Below are 7,249 nucleotides of genomic sequence, written 5' to 3'. Positions count from 1 at the left end.
CCACAAGGTACTCTTGACTAGGCCTTAATCCATGGGTCAAAGGATACTAGCATGACACATCCTAGGGTGTTTTACAAGTATTCTAACAAGCAAAGTCTTAAGAAGAAAAAGCATCTACTAGGGCCTATATACACTTGTCAAGCTTCCCAAGTAGACGGTTTCACAAAATTTTTCTAACATGCAAACTACATGCCATGATGCAACTAACATATATACATCCTAATGCATATGATTCTTCCAACTAATATGCCAAATAATCTAAATGCAAGTCCTAAATTCACATTGTTTATACCGCATCAATCAAAATAAAGCCACATAGTCATTAACATAAAGAGGAAAAAGGAGATTGGAAAGATCATACCATGCGGTCTTCAATATCCTCATGTCTCGGATGTGGCGTAGTCGATCAATGTGAACAAGGATAGACAAACACAATATATACAAACAATATATACAAGACTACAGTACAAAGGAAATGAACTTGTTTTTTGGATTTTCAATTTTTCAATTTTTTTGATTTTTTCGAAAATGTTTTGATTTTTTTGGATTATTTGAATAAAAGTCAAGTTAGAATTTCCCATCTCCACACTAGTATGGGCATTGTCCTCAATGACCAATATGATAGGAAATTATGCAAGTATGATGCATGATTTCTAAACTAAATGCAAGCTATACTAAGCTACACTACATGATGCATGGGTTTTTGTTATGGCGGAGAGCGTCATTTAGATTACCTCCCGTTGCGTATGCATGTACTTCCCCAAACCAAAATAGACATTATTTCTAATGTCTTAAATTTCGGGGTAGTTCATGCACACGAAATGCAATGCATGAAGCTATAAATTGTCATTTTGTATTTTTCATGTGGGAACAATAAAAAGAACACCTTAATGGAGCCAAGGTGTTAGTCCTCCGTGTTGCTAGGACTCTCAAGACTATGATCAAGATAAAATAAAGAAAACAAAAGAAGTAGACAAACCATAAGAGTGTAGGAGCCTCGAAGGTTTGCTAATCCTCCATCATATCATCATTATTATCATTTTCCTCCATAGAAGTGGAATCATCTCCACTCCCGCTTTCACTTCCTTGATCTTCCTCACTTTCTTCTCCTTCCTCATCTTGAGCTTCTTCTTCTTCATAATTCTCTTGAACCTCTTGTTCTTCACCTACCTCTTCATCACCACCCTCATTATCGACAACTTCATCATCAACATTCTCCTCTCCACCCGGTCTTTCACCACTTGATGTGCTTGCAAAGAAAACCTCCCTATCCGCCCAACTAGGCAAAGGACATGATGGATCAAGTAGTCCTTGCCTAGCTAAATGAAGGAGGGGCGGATATTGGGCCTTGTAAGCATCCACTCGATCATTATATGCTTGTTGGTACATTTCTCTCATGAGTAGGGTCAAGTAATCATTTCCTACTTCAACATCCTTGGGTTTGAACTCTTGATATTTGAATGGGCAGGGTGGTGAGACAATGGAGGAGGAGGGCTCTTCGATTTTGACTCTTTGTTGATGAATGATATACTCGGCTTCCTTGGTGAGTGGAAGAAGGTAGTTTGGTCGGTGGACACTCAATCGTCAAATCTTTGAAGTCAAGGTGAATGATCTAGCTTTATTGGTTAGCCACCCATAGTTGGTGTCAAGAGGATCATGCTTGACCCACATAAACTTGTTAATCATGGCGTCCATATCAATGAGATGGTATCCTTTGACCGCTACATAAGTTTTGTCTTTGTTGAAATTTGGGTCAAAGTGCTTGGCCAAATAGGTAACTAGTCCTCCATTCACAATAAAAGCGGTGCCCTCTTTACCACAATCGACATTAAGCCATCTTTCAACCAAAAGCCTTAGAGCATTATATGGCTTAGTATACTTCCTTCCTATGTTCAAGGCCGACTCAAGAAGAATAAAATCGAGCTTGGTAAGATGATTAGTGCCATTTCTTGCTATCAAAGTATTTCCAATGACCTTGTGCCACACTCTAATGCCCGGATGGTGGACTAATAGAGCACGACAAGCATGAAAGCTCACAAATTTCTTTCCGGAAATTGCCTCCCAAAGAGGAGCGGGGTCATACTTTTCGGGGATCTTATGATAGTACGGGGCATCACTAAGGCCTAATATCTTACTTAAAGCATCAAAGGTGATGCGTCTATTCACATTTGCAAGACGAAACTCGATGTATTCTCTAGTCTCCACCCTAGTCACTTTCAATGAACTTATGAATTCCAAGGTGAGGGAGGGGTATGTCAATTCTCTCATGGTAAACAATTTACCCAATCCCATGGCCTCAAAGAAAGCTTTGGTTTGCTCAAGACCACCCAACTTTGTCAAGGCATTTTCACAAATAAATTTTGTAGGCATAATGGTCTTCTTAGCAAAATGGACAAATTTATCCCTATGAGAATCAGAAGTGAAAATTACCTCCGGATAGTCGGATAATTGAGCAATAACCGGAGTTGTTGATGTTGTTGCTTCCATAGGGGGATCATGTTGTTGAATTTCCAAATTTGCACTAGAAACTACCAAAGCCTTTGAAGCTTTCTTTGTTTGAAGAAGTTGTTGCCTTTTTGAAAGTGCCTTTGCTTTGAGTGCCTTTGTTGCTCCTTTAGTTCTTGACATTGTTGATTACACCAAAGAAAGATTGAAATCTCCAATTTATAGCTATGCTCAAATCGATTCAAGATGAAAGGATGTTGCTTTGTATCTCAAAAATCGATTCAAAAGTTGAAGATTTTGGTGTTTGAATCAATTCATTTTGTAAAAGGAGTGATTAATTGTTGTTGTGAGGAAGTTTTGATTTGTTTTTGTTGGATTTGGTTGAGGAAATCTTGTTTTTAGTGATGGAGAGGATGAGAGTTTTGGGGTTTATGGGTAGTGTTTGAATTTTGAAAGAATGAAATGAATGAGGAAGGGGGTTTAAAATTCCCGAAAATTTCAAAACAGCAGAGGAAGACGAGCGGCTGGGGGCACGGGACGCTCGGATTCTGCATAAATAAGCTTCAAGAAAACTCGCCACAAGACAAGCGTCTTTCAGTGAAGACGAGCGGATTCTGCTATGTGGGATGAGCATATTTCCTTAAAGACGAGCAGATTCTGTTACAGGAACTTTTCTTAAAGTGTTGCAGCAAAAAGACGAGCGGATTCTTCTTAAGACGGGCGTCCAGAGTCAGACGAGCGTCTTCTCAGGTGGGACGCTCGGATTCTGTTACAGACCAAATTTTTGATTTTGCAGCTCATTAAGACGAACGGATTCCTCCTCAGACGCTCGGATTCCTGCAAGACGAGCGGATTACCCTTTAAGCCGCTCGGATTCCTCTTGGACAACACGGATTCAGGTCCATCCGTGCACTGCATAACCCGTTTCATTTCCATTCTTCAAATCTCGTGTTCTACATTGTAAGGGCACTACAAAGGCATGAATAAGCTAAGTAATTGCTATCCCCACACTAAGTTAAAGCACTACACATCAATAAAATCATTAGTCCCTCCCTCACTTCTCTCAAAAATGATGAATATCTTAATCAAGGTACAAAAATCCAAAAATGACAAAAATGCAATGTAAGAATTAATATGCAAGTTAGGGAGTTAGAAATATTTACAAATGGTGGTTTGGAGAGGACTCCACCAAACTCTCATCCTTAGTGAGATGTCATGGGGGCATGTTCAAGGTGTTGTTGATGTTACCCAACACCTTGAAGAAGAAGTCGAAAGCTTGTTCATTATTACGATAAAGATCCTCAATAGATCTTTGCACTTGTTATCCTTCATGATGGTCTTGATCGATAGCGTTGCCAATATAGGGATTGAAAATCCCTTCAAACTCATCATCCCAAAGACCGCAAACTTCGTCTACTTGATCATTAAAAATCTCTTGAGTTGATAGAGACAACTCTCCTCCTTTCTTAATTTGGCCGATGAGGCCATCCTCTTCACTTGTCATGGGTGAGCTTTTCAAGCTCTCTTTGTTGCTATTCTCTTGCTCTTTTGAGGGAGCATCATCAACTTTCTTTTTCCATTGGAATTCCGACTTCTTCCTATCATCCTTCCGGCTATAGTGATCAACCATAAAGCATGGTTCATGCAAACGGGGAGCTCTCATGGTCTTATCAAGGTTGAAAGTTATGCTCTCATCTCCCACTTCTAGAGTAAGCTCTCCATGCTTCACATCTATCACCGCACCCGCGGTGTGCAAGAAAGATCTACCTAGAATGATTGGAATATTGGAGTCTTCTTCTATGTCAACAATGACAAAGTCCACCGGGATAAAAAATTTCCCAACTCTTACGGGAACATCTTCCCATATCCCTAATGGTGTCTTCGTCGATCTATCGGCCATTTGGAGTGTGATGTTGGTACATTTAAGCTCTCCCATCCCTAACCTTTTACTCACCGAATACGGCATAACACTCACACTAGCCCCTAGATCACATAAGGCCTTGTTAATCGTGGTGTCGCCAATGGTACACGGTATTGAGAAGCTTCCCGGATCTTTAAGTTTCGGAGGTGAACTCCCTTGAAGGATTTCACTACTCACCTTAGTGAAGGCGATGGTTTCAAGCTTCCGGATCGACTTCTTTTTCGTAAGGATGTCCTTCATGTACTTCGCATAGGCCGGCACGTGATTGATTAATTCCGTAAAAGGAATCGAGACTTCCAAATTCTTCACAATTTCCATAAATTTTCCAAGTTGGTCATCAAATTTGGGCTTAGCTTGACGACTTGGAAAAGGAAGTCTAATCACAATGGGTTCCTTCTCCTTGGCCTTGTCTTCACTTTTCTTTGAAACTTCTTCTTTTGTTGGTTCTCCATCCTTGGAGTTTTGCACTTCTTCTTCTTTGTCACTAGCTTCCACAACTTCATCCTCAACTTGCTTCTTCTGTCCTTCATATCTCGTACCACTCCTCAAGTGAATGGCACTAACCATTTCATGTCTTGGGGGATTACTTTGAGGTGGTAATTGCCCCTTTTGTCTTTGAGAACTTGAAGATGCTAGTTGAGTCAATTGGGTTTCCAACATTTTGGTGTGGGCTAGGATGTTGTTGATGGTGATGTCCTTTGATTGACTATCCTTTTGCATTTGAGTGAAAAACTCTTGTTGATTCTTTTGCATTTGGAGGATCGCTTTTTGAACATCAAAACCTTGGTCATTTTGTTGATTGTATGAAGTTTGATTTTGGTAACCTTGGTTTTGGTTGTAAAAGGGTCTTTGATTTTGGTTTCTCATGGGAGGTGGGGTGTATGTTGGTTGAGGGTTTTGATCATTTTGGCTTTTGTATGAGAGATTTGGGTGGAATTTGGTGTTTTCATTGTAATAATTAGAATAAGGGGTACCACTCTTGTATGCTTGAAAAGCATTTACTTGTTCATTTGTTCCCCTACATTCACTTTGGTCATGTCCCAAAGTTCCACAATTCTCACATATCCCACTTGGGATTGATGAAGATGCCGTCATGGCATTAACATGATGCTTTGGTGATTTTGAGGCTTATTTAAGTCTAGCCATAGATTTTTTGAACTTCAAGTTGATGGTATCAATGTGAGCACTAAGTTGAGCACCCAATTGAGTAATAGAGTCCACTTCATTCTTTCCTCCTCTAGTAGCCTTGCGAGGTCTATTATTGTGAATTATGGACCGCCATTTTCTCAATCTTGTTCAAAGTTTGATTGTCGTCAACTTCGGTGAACATACCATTTGATCCCATGTTGAGAATGTTTCTTGAGTCTTCATAAAGACCATTCCAAAATTGTTGAACCAAGAACCACTCGCTAAGTCCATGATGAGGACATGGGCGACAAATTCCCTTGAACCGCTCCCAAGCTTCATACAAAGATTCTTCATCTCTTTGCTTAAAACCCGTAATTTGAGCTCTTAGCATGTTAGTCTTTTCCGGTGGGTAGAACTTTTTGTAGAAAGCTAGAGCCAATTTCTTCCAAGAGTCAATTCCGAGAGTAGCCTTATCAAGGCTCTTCAACCATTGTTTTGCGGTGCCAATTAGAGAAAAAGGGAATATGACCCATCGAATTTGGTCTTGAGTTACACCGGTTTGTGAAATCGCATCACAATAGTCACAAAAAGTCTCCATGTGAGAATGAGGGTCTTCACTAGGCATCCCCCCAATTTGGCTTCTTTCGACTAATTGGATAAATGCGGATTTAGCAATAAAATTTCCGGTTAAGTGTTGTGGTGTGGGAGTACCATTGGGTAGGTTCTCCTCGGTTGGTACGGAATGTGATGAAAATTTAGGCATTGTGGGTTGATTTTGTGTTGGATTTTGTGTTGGGTTCTCCTCACCTTCTCTTGCAAAAGGGTTGACGAACTCAATAGTGTTTGGTTGAATATCTACAACCTCACAAATACCTCTCAAAGTACCTCTAGCAAGTCTTCTATTGTTTGTCAAAGTTCTTTCAATTTTGTGATCAATGGGTAACAAGTTACCCGGTGATCTTCTAGACATGCAAAATATCAAACAACTTGTAAATAATTAGAACAAACCTTGAGGAGTTTTACTTCCCCAAGGCAAATAAAGGCACAACAAATAACAATCTAAGAAAATCTAAATCAAGTTAACACCGTCCCCGACAACGGCGCCATTTTTGGTCGGACTCACTTGGAGCTTAATTTCGGTTACTTGTCGTTAGGAGCACCGAGACCAAAACAATATTTATATCTCCACAAACAACTCTACTATTAGTAAAGAGGTAAGTAAAGGTCAGATCCCAAGGGACGGGTATTGAAGTAAGATTTTCAATTGTAAGTAGCGGTGTCTAGGGGTGTCACAATTTGGGGTTTGAAGTAGAAGATCACTAAGCTAAATAGCAATAAAAGTAAACAAGCAAGATGATTAAAAAGAGATGTAAACAATTGATAAAAGGCACTAGGGTGTCATGGGGTCATTGGGGATTCATGGGAATTGATCATACAAACATATTCTCAAATTATAAGCAAGCAATTATTGTTGTGATGGATCGAGTTGGTTTATATCTTACAATCCTAGGAAGGTTTGGGTCCCGGAGCCGAATCGATTAGATTGTACAACACCTACAAGTTGACTTAATCCTCTCTACTCAACTATATGCATGGTCTAATGAGACTCGAGTTGGTTTATGTCTTACAAGTCTCATTGAAAAGGTAAGTGATGGGTAAAAAATGCAAGGATTCATAGGCTCGCATTTCATCAAACATAACATGTGCATAAGTTGAGATCACAACAAGCAAGAAAATAAACTATGAAAATATATT

General features: G+C 39.7%; 1 non-coding gene across 1 annotated transcript; it reads left to right on the top strand.

The window, feature by feature from the left end:
• Positions 1-5,778: 5,778 nt before the first annotated feature.
• Positions 5,779-5,885, top strand: LOC141654152 (small nucleolar RNA R71). The gene has a single exon (XR_012547718.1). It is a non-coding gene; the product is annotated as a small nucleolar RNA R71 (small nucleolar RNA).
• The last annotated feature ends 1,364 nt before the right edge of the window (positions 5,886-7,249 follow it).

Source organism: Silene latifolia, chromosome 4, assembly GCF_048544455.1.
Source record: "Silene latifolia isolate original U9 population chromosome 4, ASM4854445v1, whole genome shotgun sequence".
Classification (NCBI taxonomy): domain Eukaryota; kingdom Viridiplantae; phylum Streptophyta; class Magnoliopsida; order Caryophyllales; family Caryophyllaceae; genus Silene; species Silene latifolia.
Note: the sequence above shows the minus strand (reverse complement) of the source record. Positions and strands in the feature narration are given on the sequence as shown.